We start from the raw sequence: 21,997 nt of genomic DNA, 5'->3' as shown, positions 1-21,997 counted from the left end.
CGAGAGAGAGAGAGAGAGAGAGAGAGAGAGACAGAGACAGAGAGAGAGAGAGAGACAGAGAGAGAGAGAAAGAGAGAGAGAGAGAGAGAGAGACAGAGAGAGAGAGACAGAGAGAGAGAGAGAGAGAGGAAGAGAGACAGAGAGACAGAGACAGACAGAGAAATATTCCAATATAATTGCTTACCTTTGCAATCTGTACCTTATTTTCTGAATTTAAAACATTATTCTGAGAAAGGATCCAAAAGTTTCACCAGATTCCAAAAAGGGTCCATGACATAAAAGATTAAGAATCCCTGTTTTCCATCATACTGCTTCTCTTTATAAGTTGGCTAGGCCATTAAAATTATTTAAGGGGGTGAAAATGAGAATCTCTCTTCTCTCTCTGTCTCTCTGTCTCTCTGTCTCTCTCTGTCTTTCTGTCTCTCTGTCTCTGTCTGTCTCTCTGTCTTTCTCCATCTCTGTCTGTCTCTGTCTCTTTCTCTCTGTCTGTCTCTGTCTCTCTGTTTCTGTCCCTCTCTGTCTCTGGCTCTCTCTGTCTGTCTCTGTCTTTCTGTCTCTGTCTCTGCCTCTCTGTCTCACTCTCTGACTCTGACTCTGTCTCTCTGTCTGTCTCTGTCTCTGTCTCTGTCTCTCTCTCTCTCTCTCTCTCTCACACACACACACACACACACACACACACACACACACACACACACACACACACCTTCTTAAACATTCTAGCTGGTTGCCTCAGACATCTTACACACATAACCTCTATTGTATATCCAAAAGTCCCATCTACCTTATTTCATCTAAAATTATATTTGTTGCTTATGTTACTTGTAAGTTGGTTTTCACATAAAACTAAGTCGTGTCAAAAAAAGCATCTTTTCTGTGTCTTAGTCCATAACTGGCCACAAATTTTTGTTCTTAGGGAAAAAACTCTCAAAACAGGTTTATTACATTTTAATATACTCTGTAAGAAATGCTTGTAATATCTTCAGAAATTATGGAAAATATTCCAAGAAGTATATGGAAAATTTATCTCCTTCAATTTTTGGAAGCCCTTAGGTTTTCCTTAGTTAAGTTGGCAAGGTCATCTTCTAAAAACTAATGAGATTACGAGATTCCTGCCTGGTTCAGCGTAGCTGCAGGACCAACAAGAACTCCCCCCACCCCCATTTTAAACTAATTAATAGGTATTTTCAATAAGTCTGGTGAAATTATAATTTATTTATCTAGATGCTGTGCTAAACAAGGCCTCATTAAATAGCTGGGAACTAGAATGCAGAAAATGAGAAAGAACGGTGGAAAACTGGGTTTCCTGCTCCAGTAGACATCCCAGTTACTAAGAGTTGACTGTACCTAATAGTTTGTTAGTAAACTAAAAAGCAAGAGTCACCAACATGGCTCATGTTGGGCACGTGCTTTGGATTGTCTGTTCTTTTCTAACCTTATGCTTTGCCTCCCTGTGGACTCATACCCATAACCCATCTCTTCCATCAAGCAGGTTTGCATTTTCTTGTTGAGATGCACCCTGGGAATCTCCCAGCCAGCTGCTAGGGCACATCACAGAAGGTACCGTCGCAGCCAGTAGAGGGGATCCTGGGGCAAACCAGACTTCAAAAAGTGCCAACTACAACTGTTAAGCAGAGAGAAGAAGAAAAAAAGTGATGAGGCTTATCCTCAGTTACCCAGTGCATGGCACATGCATTTGATGTCTTCTCATTTATTTTCAAATTAGTGTGTGCTACGTAGCAGGTCCAAAGTATCACTAATAGAAACCCAGCACAGCATGGGAATCTTGAGTACCACTTCTCAATAGTCTGTCATCTTGGGCACCTAACCCCATGGCACATACATAGTCCATCCCCATTTCATTCAGTAAAACAGAAAATATTTCTGTTAAATTTGTCTACGCTTTGGTATTTTTCTTCTATCCATTTTGAATTTCTGAATTATTATTTTTTAAAAATATCTCTTGCCTAGACTGCTCCCAGTCTAGACTTACCAGCCTCCTTGTCACCTCTGCAAACCACAATTTCAGAATAATTCTCCCAAACCTCAGATATGATCCCTCTACTACACTGTTCCAAAATCTTCCAAGACTCCCAGTTTCCTATAGAATAAAATCCAAAACTCTCCCTCTTGACATTTAAGGTCTTCTGTAATCTTGACCACAATCTGGTCCATCTTTCCAGACTTTTTTTCTCTTGTTGCTGCCAAATAGAAAATTTTGTCTCCAGCTAAAGAGGTCAACTCATGGTCTCTAAAAAGCTTTTAGCATTTGCATAGATGCTTCCCCTGTCCCATCTGAATTCTGATTTATTTCAACAAACATTTTTGAGGAGCACTAAAGAAATATCTCATTTTAAAAGGCAGCCAGCAGAAAATGAGAGTCAGCATGGCAGAGGAGATAGAGAGCTGGCCTTAATGATGGGACAAAACCTCGGGTTCATATCCTGTCTTTGACGCCTTGAAATGGGACCCTCGCCAATGGCTTCATCTCTCAGTGTAACTGGCCATGCCTTGCAGGAAAGGTCCTAACCTGTATTAATAGAGGAATCACCTCTCCTGAGTTTTCACCAAATAAATGAAAACCCAGAGCCGATCTGTAACCCTTTTAAACTAAAACTCCTGTAAGATTATTTAGCTGAAGATGCTCCTCCAAAGTATAAATATCATTTTGAGCTTTTGTCTTTGAATCCATGTCTAGTGATAACTTTTACCCATGACCTTAACTGATTTGAGTGTGTGTTGAGGATACAAAGATGAATGAGATGCCAGATTCTGAGGCTGAGCTCTGAACACTGAAATTAAGCCTATTGGTGGAGGAGGTCAGTTAGGTGGCTCAGTGGATTGAGAAACAAACCTGTGGATGGGAGATTCTAGGTTCAAATCTGACCTGAGGCACTTTTCCTGGCTTTGTGACTTTGAGCAAGTCACTTAACTCCATTTGCCCTTGTCCTTACCACTTTTATATCTTAGAACCAATAAATAGTATTGCTTCTAAGATAGAAGGTATGGTTTTTAATGAATTAAGGCTATCTTCTACAAACAAACTCAAATTCCACTCTCCTGATCACCCCAGTCTAATGGGATCTCATTATCTTTTGAATTCTTTATTTTTTAACCCTTACTTTCTTTCCTCGTAACAACTGTAATACAGAAGGTCAAGGGCTGGGAAAATGGGGTCAAGTCATTTGCCCAGGTACACACAGCTAGGAAGTATCCTGAATTCAGATTTGAACCCAGGACCTCCTATCTCCATATCCAGCTCTCTATCCACTGTGTTATCCAGCTGCCTCTCTCCTTTGAATTTTGAAAGCAGTGTTTTTCTGTATGACTCAGGAATTCTGTGTCTTCTAAAGTACTCTTTGTGGCCGAAAGCAGTCCTGGCCAGTGGAAAGAACATTCATCTAAGTGTAGAAAAATTCCTAAATTCCTGCCTTGACCCTCCCACTTGTGAAGATTAAAATTAATATACAAGAACTAAGTATTACATTTTTAAAACTCTCTCTTGCTCTCTTCTTTCATGAGCAGGCTGGGTGGTTCAGGTAGCTTTTTACTTTTGTATTATGAATAAACTTTTAAAAATATAATACTTAGTTCTTGTATATTAATTTTAATCTTCACACACTTATTGGCTATAGAACTTTAAGTAAGTTGCTTAATGTCTTTTGACGTGCTATATCTATCTCTCCTGTAGAATGTAAGCATTTTGAAGGCAGGGACAATTTTATTTTTATATCTCCAGTCCTTCCACAATGTCCAGAACATCGTAGACTCTTAGTTAATGTATGGTGACTGATGGATACTTTGTGAGACCTGGAAAAGTGAATAAGCAGTAAAAGGAGAAACAGGAGAATTATTGTAAAGAGGCTCTGTGCTGATGTTGCTTATCCAGGCAGTAGAGTGTTGTGAAAAATCCACAGGATAGAGAATCTGAAGAGACCTGTGTTTTGATGATGACAGCTGTTCGGTGAGTGACCTGGTAAAAATCGCTGAGATTCTCTGAGCCCCGATTTCCACATCAATAAAATGGGGCTACAAACTAACTCGCAGTGCTGTTGTGAAGTCACAAATAACCTATTTCACTACTCTGAATGCTTCACTGTCCATTAGAAATATGACTTCAATGAAGAAAATTAATATTAATAATAATAGCAGTTAACAATTATACTTCCCTTTAAGATGTGCAAAGCACTATTATTATCTTTCCTCATATGATCTCCTCGAGAGTAAGAATCTTTTTTCCCAATTTTTCTTTTTCTTTTTCTAGGGATGATGCATTTTTGTATATATAGTGCCTGGCAAATAGCGGGTGCTTAATAAAGGTTCCTTTACTGATTGAATGATGCAAAGGCTTTCCATTTGAATAAATCAAATGGCAAATACAAAGGAAAATATATTTCACATTCAGTTGCAGTAAGATTATGTGTCTTTTAAATATTCAGTCATTATTATAAGTGGCATAATTGGATTTCATTTTCATTTTATAACATTAAAGCACCAGAAAACATAAGACACTAAACAAATTACAGTCCTATTTCTGTGTGTTTTCAGGTGAGAGTGCGGAGAATGTTTTCTCATCCACAATAATTACAGTTCTTCAATTTCGCCATGTAGTCTTCATAGGGAATCCACTTTGGTTTGAGTGAGCTTCACTTTCAGCTCAGATTTTGTGCCTTTTAGGTAATTTTCATTTAATTCTTCAGCAAAAATCATTAGAAACCCAAAAGTGACATGCAATTCCTCTCTTCAATCTAACTCAGTGGTTGTCACTGATATGAATAGTCCATTGAGCAGCACGCTATAGTAGCTAGAGAGACATCCTCAGAATCTGGATTGCCTGAGTTCAAGTCCTACCTCTGACAGATACAGGCTGTGTCATCCCTGATAAGCCACTAAAGCTTTCGGGAGCTTTTCTAGAAAAACTGCTAAAAACTAAAGTCACAGAAAATGCCAATTTGCACCAGTAGGGAAATCATAAGTTTTCAAAGAATACATACATACATATATACATATAAATATGTATGTATATATATATATATATACACCCAAGTGTGTATATCCATATATATTTGTAAGAAACACACATATATAAATATCTATACATGCTATGTGTTAATGATAAATATATATATATAGAAAATAATATTTAATAGTTTAATTTAATGGTTAAATTTAATAGTTGATTTATTTAATAAAAATAATATTTATTTGCATAATTCTTACTGGTTCCAAGGGCAGGTCTCTATCCACAATACTATGCTCCCTCTTTTGAAATAAACACAAAGGGTAAAACCAACTTTTAAAGGTAAATTTAGAGAGGGGAGAGAGTCCCTACGGTACACTTACTAAGTGGAGAGATAGAGGTATGGAGATATAATAAGGATGACTGTTTCAATGGCATCCAGAGAGAGAGGCAGGGAGTCAAAGACAAGGTTGAGCCAGGGAAGAGCTAACATGGGGTGTGGCCCCTTAGGGGAGGAAGAGCACCATCTGTTATCTTTCTATTTTAATTAATTATTCTTGTTAACCAGGTGCTAAGTTGAAGGTATTCAAGTGTTGTGAGTATTCTCAATATTTCAGTGCCTTGGAAAAAAAGGGTTTAGGCACCCTACACTAGATGTCTTTCTCCAACTTCTCCATTGCATAGATAAAGTCACTGAGACCCCGTAGAGGTACAGAGACTTCCCCAAGGTCACCCAGGAGATTAGTGGTACCATCTGGACTAAAACTCACCTAATTAAGCTTGGGACAGATGTGAGAGAGATTTTAAAGGATGAGTTGGCAGGATTGGGTGAGTGATTAAATGTGAGGATGAGGAAGAAAGAAAAATAAAAGATGAGGGGTTCAAACCTGGGTCAAATAGGGAATTTGAAAGGAGGAGCTGGTCTGAGTGGGGGAAAAATGATTAAACAAAAAGATGATCCAGCAATCAATCCATAAATATTTATTTAGTGTCTACTATGCCACACACACACTGAGCTGGACAAGCACGGGGGATATAAAGGCAAAAGTAAGGAGTTTGCATTATATTTGTGACAGAAGATGTATATAAATAAGTTTTTTAAAGTGTTGTTAGTGGGGAGACAGACAGCTGGGAGAAACTAAGGAATGACTTTACATAGAAGGTGGAGGCAGAGCAGGATTGTAAAGGCAACAGGATGGTAAGATGCAGAGGTGTGAAAGGAATACAGTCTGGTCAAGGAGACCAATTAGAAGCAAAGTGATGACAATGGAGTATCTGGTGTAAAGAAGAACACAAAGGACAGTTTGGATAGAATATGGAAAAGAAAAAGGCAAAGCCAGGGAACAGGACATGAAAAGCCAAACAGAAAAATTTCTGTTTGATCCTAGAGCTAATAGGGAACCATCGATATCAGTTGGGTTGGGAGGGACCAACATTTATTAGGTCTTTCTAAGATGAATTCAAAAAGGAAGACTTTTGAATCAAGGAGACCAATTTGGAATCTATTACAAATGTCCAGGAACGAGATGATGAGGGCCTGGACTCTAGTGGTGAGACTTTATGTCTTTTTATGCTGTTGGATAGTTTATATATACTTTCTTTAAAAATAATCCAATAGAGATTCTCAATAAAATAGATAATCATGTAAAAGTCATTGAGATAGTTGTTGAGAACCTCCCATCCTCATAAGGCATGATAAAGCAGATCCACGACCCCATGGCTGGTTCTTCTGTTGCTACTGCCATCATGTAGATTTTGGCTTTAGGAGGAAAAATCATCCAGACTATTTGCGTTTAGCAATATCTTGATGAGATACTGAATAGAGACAGGAAAGGAAAAATAATAACTCATATTCTGCTGTAATGTATCTTTTTAAACCTTATTAATATTTCTATTCTTATATCATCACCTACATTTCCCAACATATCTCTCACCTCCCAGACAGTCACTGGTTAAGCAGAATTTAAAAAGAAGAGGACAAAAAAGTACAACAAAATTAGCCAGCACATTGAAAAAAGTCCAACAATCTATTCAGCCTTCCACATTCATATTCCCTCACCTCTGCAAAGAAGAAGTTGGGTGAGTGAAAGAGGGGAATTGCCTGCTCTTCTCTTCTTTGGAGTTAAGATTATTCTTTCTAAATTCGAGTCATTCAGTTTTGATTATTTTGCTATTATTCTTCCCATTTACATTATTGTCTATATGGTTTTTCTAGCTGTTTACTTATTTTTTTGCATAGATTCATATGGCTTCTCTTGTTTTTCTTATTCAGCATATTCTTCAGTTTCAGCACAGTAATAGTCCATTATATTCAGTTTCCATAACTTTTTTAGCCATTCTCTAGTCAATGGACATCTTTGTTTCAATTCCTTTCGCTACTGCAAATAGGGCTACTATAAATATTTTGGCATCCATGGAACCTTTCTTCTTATCATCAAGCTCCTTGGGGTCTGTCTATGGAACTTTAACGTTTCCAAAGGACTTTCCTTCTAACACTGTTGTAAAATAGATTTTTGCAAGTATCATAATGCCTGCTTTTTTCAAATGGGAAAAACTATGATTAAATTACTTGCATATATTCACCCATCTAGTAAAATACAGAGAGGGTACTTAAATGTAGGTCTTCTCTTAACACATTCAGAAGCCAGTTTTTCCTTCTCCCTCCTCCAATATAATTGCACGAGGCCTCTTTTACGGCCATTTCCAAGTATAATAATCTATGATTCTATGATTCAGACACGGAGACAGTATGAACGGGTCCCAAGTCTGAAACACAAATCCCAACTTCTTTTGTTTTGCCTGCTGTAGCCCATGGCTTTCTCTTTCCACTGAAGAATACACCAGTAAAGAGAATCTACTCATTTCAGTGTCTATCTAAGAATAAAATATTTACCACCATGTCACTCCATTCTACCAAATGGTTGTTTTCACTGATGAAAGCCAATTCCTCCTGAGAGAAAAGGCCTCAGTTTCAACTGGAGTGTGTGTGTTGGGAAATAATTAGCAGTTCAGTAACAGTGCATTTTAAAAGGAAAGGGAACAAGAGACCTGGAGACCTAAGCACCTCTTTTGAGGGTAGACTCTTTGACGACAACAACAACAAGTCTGTGCCTTAAATCTTTCATTATTCAATGGTGTACAGTGAATAGGAAAAGACACTTCATCCTCCTTAGATCTAAAGAGAGAAATGTGCTCAGCAGCAGACCAATTATGATATTCAAGTATTGTCGAGACTGCTGAATGGGAAACATTGAACTGGGATTGTGTGATTAGCTTCATTGATTTCTATAGAAAACACAGTACTTAACTTCAATCACTATGGCATCTTTTCCACGCAAGTTTACTGTTCTACTGAAATTTGTAAGTGATGTGCAATCTAAAGCCAGTTATGAAAGGGTCATCATGGCAAGCTGGAAATAGGAGGTGATTCTGTACACACATCTTATGTGACCTGGCCCCAAATTGGAGCAGATGAGCCTGTCTCATAGCACGCCTGTGTGTTTTCAGTCGAACCTTACTTACAGATTATAGTGTGCAATTACTTGCAAACAACTATTGATTACTTTAAAAATAAATAGGAATCCATTACATGGGAGCCTCTACTATTTCTTGTGTTCAGAAATGTTTTACTGTCTTCCCGTTGAAATAGTGGTGTCTTGCTCCTGGAAGATGATATGCCATTCACTAAAAAATATGGAAGCTTTTAACACAATGAAAAAGCTTAAGTAGAAAACTAGTGGTTAATGGATCTTCCACAATAACAGACTTGAAACTTGGTGAACCCTTAAATCAATCTATCTTTCCATCTATCCATCTAATTATTTCTATGGCGCCTATAATCATAGTTATTTAGGCGTGCTGACAGAGATATTAGAATTTAAACATAATAAATGACAGAAAGAGGCTCTTCCCCTGTCTGTACTTCGATGGAGCCATATTGGGGGTGTTTTGAGGATTAATGACATAATGTCTGTAAGCACTCTGAGCTCCTTGGGAGGAAGGTACTGCAAAGATATAAAGACTCCTTATTCTTCTTTTGTTCACATATTAGTTAGGTCTTTCCACTTTGACACCCATCAACTGTCTTACATTACAGTATGAAGTGGATGATCTGGTCAGTGGTCCTAGTTAGAGCTAATGAAGAGCAGGATCAGGTTAGCTTCCCAACCTTTGGAGGGTTGAAGCTACTTGTTTTATCTAATCCAAATCAGGTGTTTATCAGCAGACATAAAGAATGTGCTGATAATCAGATCTTCTGTTTCCATGTCTTCATGATGGCACCTTTCCAAAGGTACTAGCTTGCTTCCACTTCTTGCCATTGGTGCCCCAAACCATGAAGACCGTGCACAATGACATGGTGAGTAATTCAACCAATATATTTGATAACTAGTGGTGGAAAAGTCTTTGCAACAATAATGTGGCACATGAATCTCAAGCCATGGCTTACCTTTGTTTTCCTTGGGTGCAAAATGTATACAGTGCTGTCAGTTTGGAACCAGGACTCATGATTTGTCACGTTCTGCTTCCCATAAAACCTTTCTTCTAAGATCACTGCTGTGAATTTTCAGTCATGCAACACTGACATGCAGCAATGCTGGTGGAAGCAGGGAAGTGATTGGTATTATCAGTATCTGGATATCATTTTCTTTTGTTTTGATTCTATTGTTCTTTCCAGATTATTGTTTCTATGTGTTTGTGTTTATCATAACTCTTGTTCTATCACAATATTAAGTCATTTTGAAACTATTTCAGTCCTCTTCTAGATTGCATCAGCTTAGATACTTTTAATAAATTATTAAATCCTAGTCACCTGTGAAGAGACTAGTCAAGGCTATTTTGATCTATCTTTTAAGAATAAAAAAATCATTGAGCAGGTGTTAAATATGCACTATGTTCTAGGCACTGTTATAATTTAAGAATTACAAAGTTCTACAGAAAAAAATGGTATAATCCCAGAACTTGGCATTGGGCAAACATTTACATTTGAGTTAACTATTCTGTTCCTATGGACCTAGCCATTATTTATGGTAAGCTAGTTTCTATTATCAAAAAAACTCTCTGTGCCTCCTCTTTAGTTTTCTCAATTTCAAATTTAAGATATTTAGCATTTCTCTGCCTCTAACTTTTAGCTCTCAATGCCATTGAAGAATTTCTTTAGCTTTTCTAACAATGAATGACATCTATGACAGAGCATTTTGACTTGGACCACATGGTTGATCAATGGGCTGCTAAAAAGGGACGTTACTCAAAGGGAGAATTTCACTTTGGAGATAATCTTTCTGTGTGTGTGTGTGTGAGCATGCCAAAATTATTGATTGTGTTTTAGTTATGTGCAAGGGTGTGCCAAATATATACAAACACAAAATGAGATGCATCGATTTCTGGATTTCTTCCCATCGTCTTTTGCCTTCAGGTTCAACTCTCTTGTGTTCTGACATATTTTCTGATGATGGTTCTGAGAAGTTTCCAAAACTCTCTTATACTCTGCAGGGTGTATATCAGAATCACAGCCTACCTTAGTAGACCTATAAATATGGGGTATGCAGACTGGCCAAATTTCATATCTGGGAAAAAATGCTTGCAAAAATGCAATTTTTCTTCCCCAACCAATATCTTTTTTTTATTTCCAAAGAAAATAGAGCAACTTTGAAAACCACTTCCTTTTCTCATATGAGTCTTCATTTTTTCCTTTAGCAACTTGGGAATTAGTCAGTTGAGTTATTGGTTCTCAGGAAGAAAGACACACAGACAACTTTAATCAATCAACATTGAATGATCAATCAATCAGCTAACATTTAATAAAGACCACTTGTGTGCCAGGCACTGTGCCAGAAACTGGTTTTAGAGAAAAAAAATTAAACATTCTCTATTTGCAAGGAGTTTTCATCTCCAAAGGGGAGACAATAAGAATATATATGAATATATACAATAAATATAAAGAGGAAAAAAAGTGAAAATTAGATACAATGTAGAATTAAAGCAATCCAAAATGACAATGTAGAAGGTGATAATTTCATTCCCTCTTAAAGGCTGGCTAGTGCCAAGACAGACAGGAGATATAGAATGCAATGAGAGAGGAATAGAAAGAGTCAGTTTGGCTGAATTGCCAAACATAAGTCTAGAAAGACACAATGAGGTCATATGAAAAATAGCTCTAAAATAAAAGTTATTTTTTCCCTAGGAGCAATTGGGAGCCATTGGAGTTTAATGAATAAGGGAGCGACATGTTCCAATTTATGCTAAAACCAACAACAAAAAAATCTTTAGCAGTTTTGTGTAGGTTGGAATGGAGTTGGAAGAGACTTAAGGTCTGAAGGCCAATGGGAGGACCACTATAATAATCTAGTTTATGTAGTCCTGAAATAAAGAGTTGGCTGAGTATGTAGAGAGAAGGCATTGGGTGTGAGAAATATTATGGAAATGGAAATGGCAATAATTGTCAATTGGTTGGATATGTTAGGTGAGGGATGAGTAACAAGTTGATGACAGTGCCAAGGTTGCAAACCTGGGACAGTGGAATAATGGAGTTCCTTTGAGAGGAACAGGAGAATCTGAAAGAAGGAAGAGTTGAAAGTCAAGGGAATGGAGTTAATGGGTTTAGTTTGGGACATGTTGAGGCTGAGATGCCTCCAATTCATCTAGTTGGAAACTTTCAATGAGCAAGGGCTGATATCTTACTGAAACAGAAAAAAAAAAAAGATTGGAGTTGTACCCATATTTGGATAGTACTCTAAGTTTTTCAAAGGCCTTTAGGGACTTAGTCACATTTGAGATTTGTAATAACTCTGTGAGCTTGATGCAATTATTATCCCAAATTTACAGATGGGGAAACTGAGGCTGAAAGGAATTTCCTGATAGTGCCACTCTGCCCATGATTGTAGAATTCCCAGTTGCCCATTTTGTGTACCAGACAGGACAAGACATGCTTAGAAGAGATGGTTTTTAAGTCCTGCCTCTGAGTTTGAAAATGGACAAATCACTTAACCTAGCCTGAGGCTATTTCCTAAGCTTAAAAGTGACAGAGAAGTTATGTATCTACACTGCAGAAGGAGCTTCCACAATATGAGTTTTCTGTCTGGATGAAATCACAGGAATGCCCTGCTAATTCCTTCCTACAAACCCGAGTTTTTATACACCACTAACAACCCTCAAACTTAAAATCTCTCAGATGTCTCATGAAAGCCTCATACAAGGTACCTCAGTGTGAAAGGTGGGTAGGAAAAGGGTATGGATACAGGGATCAAGAGTTTGGAGAATTTTAAATGGTGAAATCTCATCCTTGGGATTTATAGAAGAGTTTGGCAAATACATCCATCACCTTAGTGTTTGTGGACTTAACAGTAATTGCTCTCTTCCTCACTGTTCCTATAAAAATATTTTTGCTTTCCTTTCCTTGCATCTCCTAGGAGTTGATGGATTTCTTCTGAATGCCTATAATTTTCAATTTAGCACTCTTGTAGCTTAAGGGATCCTTTAAAAAAATTCTTTTAGTTATCCTGTTGACCAAAGGGCTCAAACATCTTTGATGAACCCAACATGAACAAAGCTACAATTGGCCACTGCAAAACTATCCTACTCATTTCCCTTACTTTCCCATTGTTGCCTAGTGCCCATTAAAATGAAGATATCACCAAAGGGCACAGATTACACTGAGTCATATGTCCTTTTTAGTCAAAGTTGACAAAAATTGAATTGTCCAATTCAATTCAACCCGCAAGTATCCGTGCTGCTTGGAACTGTGTTAAGTTCCAGAGATACTAACAAAAAAATATAGCAGCCTTCCATCTGGAGGTTTGAATTATACTGTTGGGAACCAATATATCAATAGATATTTATTAGGCAGCTAGGTGGCACAGTGGATAGAGTGCAGGGTCTGGAATCAGGAAAACTCATTTTCCTGAGTTCAAATGTGGCCTCAGACACTTACTAGCTGTGCCACTCTGGGCAAAATGCTTAATCCTATTTGCCTCAGTTTCCTCCTCTGTAAAATGAACTGGAGAAGGAAGTTGTAAACTACTCCAGTGTCTCTGCCAAGAAAGCCTCCAATGGCATCACGAAGAGTTTGGGCATGACCAAAACAAGTGAATAACAACAACAAATATAAAATCTATTAATATATATAAAAGGGAGGTGAGGGAAAGAACATGAATCTTGTAACCATGTAAAAATATTCTTAATTAATTATTTTTTGAAACTTCAAAGAAATTTAAAATTTTTAAAAAATTAAAAATTAAAATAAAAAGATTGAATTTAATTTTAAAGGCTTAAAAAAAAGACAAATATATTAAAAAGCAAATAGAGATAAATTCAAGGGAAAAGCTTAGGAGTAGGGGAAGGAATTATTATGTAGAAGATTTTCTAATGGTATCAGGTTAGCCCAGACTATCAAACCATGTTTTGTTTTTATATCTCATCCAGTTGTCCACCCAAAACACCTTGCCATTTGTTTGATATGATGACACGGGTAGCCTCCTTTCCACATCTTGCTTTGGGCACAGAAATAAAAACAACCATTGCTTCTGAAAGGAACATTTCAAATGACTATCCTATGAATTCACTCCCCAGAACAATAAATAGTCCCTTCCCTTTTCTCTATTCCAATATGTGTTTGTTCTTTTGTTAGAAAATAATCTCCTTGAAAGTAAAGATTCTCTTGCCTTTATAGTTCTACCTTTAAGGGTTAGTATAGAACATGCCACACAGTAAGCGCTAGATAAATGTTTTATCATTCATGTGGTTAAAAACTGGTCAGATTTCCTGAAAAGAACAAATCCAAGGAAGGTGTTGCCTTTGATTTTTTTTTTTTCCTGAAGGAAAGGAGGAGGAAGTTGATTCATTTGCTAGCTACTTCTGCTACTTCCCATTGGACTTCCCTACAGGAAAGTTTAAAGGGAGAGCTCAGCAAGAGTGAACTAGAGCTGTGTTAGGGCAACTCTAAACATCAATTGTTCTGTTAGAAAGAAAATGGAGTTTGATTTTTAAAAAGCCTCACTTTTCTATGAAAAATCAATACAAATCCATCTATCATCTACCACAGTGATGAAAAAGAATGAAAATGAGCTAATGCTATGGAAGAAATGATATTTTCTTTCTCCCCCTTTTCCCCTCCCACAAACTAGCAAAGGTAATAAGAAGAAAATCAACTCTTTCTTAATCTACAAAGTGTGGAAGAACTCTGGTAAGTCAAGTTCTTCAAAAATATGAGCAGGGGCCAGGAGTGACTGTAGGGAAATAAAACCTTTTGGGGGCAGGTTATTATATTCCTGAGGCTTCAAAAAAATCCAGCAAAGGCATTGTCAATGCCTGTAATGGAGCTTTTGGGGTTGAAAACAAAAAAAAAATTCAAGGTGAAAAGACATAGTAGAATTAAGCAGTATTATTTCAACCTCGAAATTGAAGCTTTGTCTTATCACCGTATTAGCCTGTAATGGAAAACTGAACTTGTGTTAATCAGCTTCTCTGATTATATATATGAGAACGGGAGGGATTTTTTTTCAAAGCTTCCTTTTTTTTTTTTTTTTTTGGATAATGAAATGTCATGGACATGGATTGAGACAGACAAAGTTGGTCTAGGGGGAAAACGCTTTTAACTTTCTGATAAACTTCCTTTCTCTGACTTCTGAGCTGTCTAAGCCATTGAGTTCTTTTTGCCAAGAAGATGAAGTTTATTAATTTAAATAAATGATTAAATTGGGTCTTAACCTTCTGGATGCACAGCATCTGATGTGTCTACTTGGCCTTTCTCTTCCCTAACAATGAATTGAGTGAGTAGAGGAATGAATTTAAATCATGTTTCTGAAATGAGAAAGAAAATCGTAGAAAGACTACAATATGCAAAAGAGAAAAAGAGAAAGGATGTTGGGAATTGAACAGATAGGAGTTATCAGAATTCAATCTTATACAGGTCTTTAATGCTGGATAAGTCTATCTGACTATTTTTACTTGTTCGCTGTCTCGTATTCTTAACCAGGAGAAAAAACTTACATGAATATCTTTATCATTACAGAACATAATTGTTTCCATAACATCATAGTAATCCCCAAGGGAGATTGGAGGGTCCTTCTGCATACTGATGGAAATTCAGGTTTATAGAGGGGCTTCCCAGAGGAGGTTATTCTGTTTAAGGATACATCAGGCAAAACATGGAATGGAAACGGAGAATGGCCTGTACTTAAATCCCCATCTAGTTCTGGCTGAACTGTGGTTAAAGCTCTTATTAAGTATGCCTAATATTTATGCAGAACTGTTAAGTCTGAAAAATAGTTTATGTGTTTGATCTCATTTGATTATCAGAACTCTTTGAAGGAGGCCAGGAATCAGTAGCACCATTAATAAATAAGAAAACTGATGTTCAGAGAGGGTGAGTGATTTGTTGGTGGTCACACAGCTAATGAGAGTAAGTAAACCTAAGTTTGCCAAATCTGCATCTTTCCACTATTTCATTTACCTGTTCATTTCCAGAGATGCGAAGATCACTAGAATTTAAGTCTAGTCTCTCATTGGCTCAGATGATCAGCTACCCCTTGTTAAATAAGTTCTACCCAAGAATTTTAATCAAGAGAATGAGAAGGAAGATTAAAAGTTGAGACTGGGAACCAAGTTCAAAGCAGAAACCATCAAGTCTCAGATGGGTTTAGAAGTGGTCCTTTCTATAAAAAAAATTTGTTTAGTATTGAACCACACATCCTACTGCCCCACCATCCTGACACTTTTTATCTATGTTCCTCTTTGGAAAGGTCTCCCATACCATAGGGAGTCCTAGCACCTCACAACAAATGAAGTCACAGAATTTGTATTCAAGGAGATATTAAGCAACCTAATGACTTTTGTAGTTTCTGCTACTAAATGCTATTAGCTGGATTCATTAGAACCAGGATTAGAATAAGAATCAGAGTTTGAGTCCCAATCTACCATTTGTTTCCTACACGACAATGAACAAGTTATTTCATTTCTCTAGGTCTCAGTTTTCTCATCAAATGGATGAATTGAACTAGATGACCACTAAACTCCCTTCCAGATCTGGACCTATGACAAATAATCCCATGACTACTTGACATCAGCCTCTTCCATATTACCTGCAAAGATTTTACATTAGGCAACAAAACCTTAAGAAGTTACCTAAGATTCTCTCCAGAATTCATATAAAGCTACAGACAGGACTGAGAAACAAACAAACAAACAAACAAACAAAAAATAACATTGGAATCATTTTTCTTTTACACATTTTCCCATTTATCTCTCAGGCAATTAAGCAAATACAACCTACAAAAATAGGAAAAAAGTTTCATATACCAAAAAGTGTAATGAGAAAATATTTGTGATTCAATTTTTCTTATGCTTATGTAAGGAAAAAATGCCAAAGTGCAAAATTACACCTTCAGAGATTTAATGCCTGTTTCTCAAGTTTTAAATTATAATCTGTTTGCAAATAGTTTTTACTTATAAGTGGCTTTACAAAGTCACAAAAGATCAGAGTTGGAAGAAACTTCAGAAGTCCAGCTTCTCAATTTTTTTTCAGTCATATCTAACTCTTTATGACCCCATTCGAGATACTAAAATAGTTTGCCATTTCCTTATCCAGTTCATTTTACAGATGAGGAAACTGAGATAAACAGGGTTAAGTGATTTATTCAGTGTCACACGGATAGTAAATGTCTGAGGACAGATTTGAACTCAGGAATAATAGCTACCATTTATATTTCACCTTCAGGTTTGTAAAGTGCTTTACATATGCAGTTACATTTCATCCTTATAGCAACTCTGGCAGATAGATGTTATTGATAATTTTGCAAATCAAGAAACTGAGGCATAAAGAGGGTAAGCAAGTTTTTGAGGGTCTTGTAGCCAGTATGCTTCTGGGGTCAGATTTGAATTTAAGCTTTCCAGACTCAGTATTTTATCTACTGTGGCACTCAGATGTTGTTTATATCACAAGAAACACTGTTGGATGCTTTGCCAAAATTCAGGAAAGCCATGCCTACAGTATTCCTCGAGCTACCAGACTAGCAAGCCTATCAGTGAAAAGAAAATAATGTAAAAAGCATATTCCTGCCCAATCAGCATTGGCTGCAGTATCATTAACAATGAGACATCAAATTAACTTTTAATACAGGAGGGCTTAGAAAAGGGTGGTGATCTTTATTTTATAAATTTTATAAAATGAGGGAAAGGCTTTCTAGCGAGAGAATATGTCATAGTGGATAGACTGTTCAAATTAGAATCAGGAAAACCTGAATCCGTATCCAACCTTGGACATTTCTGAGTCATATAATCTTTGGTAAATCATATACCCTGTGTGTCTCGGTTTCCTCATATATAAAACTGAAATAACAATATTTGTATAACACATATAACAAGATTGTTGTAAGGATCTAATGAATGAAATTGCATGTTGCAAATTTAAAGTACTAAATAAAGTCTAGCTATATGAAATTAAAACACCATATTGATGCCATTCTAATTATTATTATTATTATTATTATTGGAATAGAAGCTGGTTCGTTTAAAATTAACAGGATCCAATCCTTCATAGATTTACAGAATTTGGAGAGATAAAAGGGACCTCAGACCAGTGGTTATTCAGTGTCTGCTTGAAACCTTTTGGCTCATAGGTCTAATGAGGAGGTAGCTTTCTATTTAATGGAGAAGGACATCCTCAATTCAAAACTGGCTTTCCTTAGCAGTGAGACCCCAATTCCATCAACAAAAAAAAAGAGATTGTCAATATTTCTTCATGGATTTCTATAATTCAATCAACCTTAGATCCTACCAACCAATAACATATCTTATGACATATGACTTGATTGGATCAGAAAATAGTGGGATTTCATGACCCAGGACTCCTAGGATCTTTTTTTTTTTGACATTGCTCATGTTTGCTTTATTTCCTTCAAGTCCAAGCTAAAATCCCATCTCCTCCAAGAAACCTCTCCCAAGTACCCTTTATTCTAGTGGTTTTTCCCTTCTATTGATTATCTTCAAAGTTATCCTGGATATAGCTTGTTTGTATATCATTGCTTGCATATTTTCTCTATTAGAATGTAAGCTCCTTGAGATCGAGAACTGTCTTTTGCTTTCTTTGTATCCCCAATGCTAAGTGCAATTCCTGGCACTCAATATATTTTTGACTGACTGGCTTATTGAATATTGCAGAGCATCAGCACTCTCTCTCTGTCCTGCTTCTCCTCTTGGGGCAAAAAGCACTCCTGGACTCTTTCACCCCTTTCAGATAAAAACATAGGAAGACCATTTGGGTTTTAGGGCCCATCTGGTTTATCAATCCATTGCAAGAATAATTGTGTGTCATGTTTTAGGACTATTGTTCAGAATTTACTTGCAAAAAACAGGAGTCATTTGTGTGCTATTTGTGTGTTTTCAACAAGCAAAGAATTTGCTCTGATCTTCCAAGAACCTAATACATTTTAATTTTTATACTGAATCTATATATTTGTTATCAAGATAGGAATTCTCTTTATAGTCCATACATCTGATAATCCCCAATAAATAGCTCTTTAACTTCATCAAAATCACAGTTGATTTTACAGGATTCAGCTGTTAGTAACTATGATGGTTACTTCCTTGAGGAACCCAAAAGGGCTGACCTCCAACAGATTTAGAAAGCAAGAATGTTTGACAACAGAGGTTAATCTGGCTTGGCTAGCTGTTCCTAAATGCCTACTGTCTCCTAGTAATTACCACTTCCTTTTATAAGACCTGCAAACCACCCCTTTAATAATATGTTTGAGGATTTTGCCAGGAATCAAAGTCAAACTAGATGATCTCTTCTTCAAGAAACTTCTTATTCTTTTTAAAATGGGGGAAATTTTGCCATTCTCTGGCTTTGCATCAAATCTTCTGCTCTCCCTTATCTTGATGGGGTGGGGAAGGATGCTAACAATATATTTTGTTTTGACAAAGTAAACAATTCTTTAACAAACATCCTCATCCATCAACAAAACAAATTTTCAGAAAAAGTTAATCAATTGTTAAGAAGAGGAGGAATGTGTCCTATAATTTGGAAAGTATGATAATAACAGTGAATACTGTAATCACCTAGAACGTTATTCCCTTAAACATTATATTTATTGGAATTGCTGTAGTCATTGTTTATATTGTTCTTCTGATTTGCATTCGTTACTCTGCATCACTTTGTACAAGTTGGCTCACGTTTCTGAATTCTTCATATTCAACCTTCCTCACAATACTGTAACATTCCATACATTCATATGCCATAAATTAGTCTGCCATTCCTCATTCTTTCCACAAAATTTGTTTCCAGATTTTTGCTATCAAAAATAATACTTATCATGTATTTATTAATTATTGTAATAAATAATGTATTAAAGTGATGAATATTTTAATGTTTTATAAATATTAATCTTTCTTCCTATATATAACTTCTTTTGGAGATAGTCATAGTAATATAACCAGTGAGTCAAAAACATAGTAAATGTAATAATTATTTTCTTGCTTAATTTAAATGTTTTACTTATCAAAATGGTTAAGACAGTTCATAACTCTATGAGCAATGGACTAAGAGAGCCAGGTATTGTAGTAGGTAGAGTGGTGGGCTGGAGGGAGGAAGACTCATCTTCCTGAGTTTGAATATGACCTCAGACACATATCAATGATGTGAGCTTGGATGACATATTTAGCCCTATTTGCCTCAGTTTCCTCATTTGTAAAGTAGACTGGAGAAAGATATGGCAAACTAGCTTTACAGAGAAAATTTCAAATGGGTACAGGAAGAGTCGGATACAACTGAAATGATTGAACACCACCATTGGTAATGGGTTAATGTAATCATTTTTCTGCCCCTTCTGATATTGGGTTCTCCTATTTTTCAGCATCTTTGCCATCTTAATGGGTACAAAAACACAATTCAGGATTGTTTTGACTTGCAATTCTCTTTGATTTGAAATTTTAACATATTTTATGTGGGTGATATGGTAATATTGTGCAGTCAACAGCTGCCAACAAAGGCAGAAAGACCCATTTTTAAATTTCATTTCTAATACATCCTGTCTTGTAACCCAAGGTGATTCATTCATTCAACTTCCCATCCTCTTAGTGCTTCAGGTAACTCTAAGATTGAGTTATAGATGAGATGCCAACTACATTGGTACAGGAAATTTCTTCATTCAGGAATACTCTTTACCAATGAAATCAGAGGTCCAGTCTTCCTCCCTCCCTTTCAGGCAAATATTATTACTGTATTTCTTCTTTTGAAAGTGGTTTATATCATTTAACCATTTGGCTATCATAAATGACTTCTAAGTTTAGGTTTTGGGGCCAATTTCTAATATATTTTTGATACCAGTCTTTTATTAAAGTTATTGCCTGATTCTTATATATTCTTTCTGATTCTGGTTTCACTAGTTTTATTTGGGCAAAAATTGTTTAGTTTTATATAACTGCAATTATTTTATTACGGTCTCCTTTTTCCTATATCAAATTATGCCTACTTCTCTATTCCTAAGTATAAGAAAACATAGCCTCTATTTTCTTCTATTTTATGATGTTTATGTGTGTATTTTTACATATGTATGTGGATGGAGTAAACTATATAAACATGAATGATATATTTAAAATAAGTATTCATTTGAAGAAATCATCATGACTTTTACTATACTGGGGCGATCCAGTTATTAGCAAGTAATACCTGTCTTCGTCCTAGAAGGACAAACCATATGGGCAACTGAAAAATGAATATGTCTTTCCAGTTGTTTAGGCAATTTTATTTCTATAAATATTAATTTATAATTGCATTAAGTCAGCCTTAAATGCGCCTCAGTTCCTCAGTGTATCTGAAATATTTTGTGGTTATCTTAAATACAATTTCTCTTCCTAAGGTTCCCACCTATATTTTCTTAGTAATAAATGACAAGGCTGATGAATTTACGGATTTCCTTATCAGTTTCTCACTATAAAAATGGAGATAGTAGTGGTATCTAATTCTCAGTATTCTGAGCATATTAGATATGTTGCAAAGCATTTTGGAAACTTTAAACAGCTAGACAAGCACTTATTGTTATTGTTAATATTACTAACTATTTTTGTCCTGCTTATGTTACTACTTTTACTTATTTAAAGTAAATCTTTAATTCTTTCTCTTGAGCATTCTAAGTATACCATCATATTATTTGTAAATTAGAATGATTTAGACTCCTCTTTGTCAATGCTTATTCTTTTAATTTTTTGTTGCCTAGTTTCTAGAATTAAGTTAAATAATAGCAAAGAAAGTGGTCATTCTGACTTTTCCCTTAAACTTACTGAAAACATTGTTTATTGTTTTTCAATTGCAAATAATGTTCAACTTAAGTTTCAGAAACATACTTTTGATAAATATTTAATATATTAAGAAGAGGTCCTCAATATTTTTAAAAACATTAATGAGTTATTTTTTAATCAAAGGCTTTTTATATTCATTGATATAATGACATGTTTTAAATATTTATGTTGTTGATTTAATCCACTTTACAATTGCCTAATTTTCAACTATCTTCGAATTCTTGGCATAAATTCAACCTACTCTTTCTAATATTTTTGTCAAAGTTCCCTAATAATATATGTCTATTATTTCCTTTCTATTCTTTATATCTGTCTGGCTTAGGCATCATAACTATCTTTGAATACAGAACAAGTTTTAAGGTTATTTTCTGTTGCTATTTTTGCAATCAGCATCTGTAAAAAAAGGAGTTATTCTTTTAATGGCCGATAAAACTCACTTGTAACTGATCTGCATCAAGGCTTTATTCTTTGAACATATGTTTCCTAATTACTTGAATTCTCTTTCTGATAATAGATTACATAAAATATAATTCCTATTTAGTTCATGTCCTTTGTTTCTGTGACTCTTTTTGAGTACAGTCTATGATATTTCCAAATTTTTGCCTTTATTATGAACTTTTTATGCCTAAGAACATGATTGATTTTTGTAAAGATGCCATACTCTATAGAAAAAAGTTACATTTCCTAATTACCACCAAAGTATAGTATATTAAGTTTTTTAAATAACCTTTTTATATGTGCCATATTTAG

The sequence above is a fragment of the Gracilinanus agilis genome, chromosome 4 (assembly GCF_016433145.1).
Source record: "Gracilinanus agilis isolate LMUSP501 chromosome 4, AgileGrace, whole genome shotgun sequence".
Lineage (NCBI taxonomy): Eukaryota > Metazoa > Chordata > Mammalia > Didelphimorphia > Didelphidae > Gracilinanus > Gracilinanus agilis.
Note: the sequence above shows the minus strand (reverse complement) of the source record.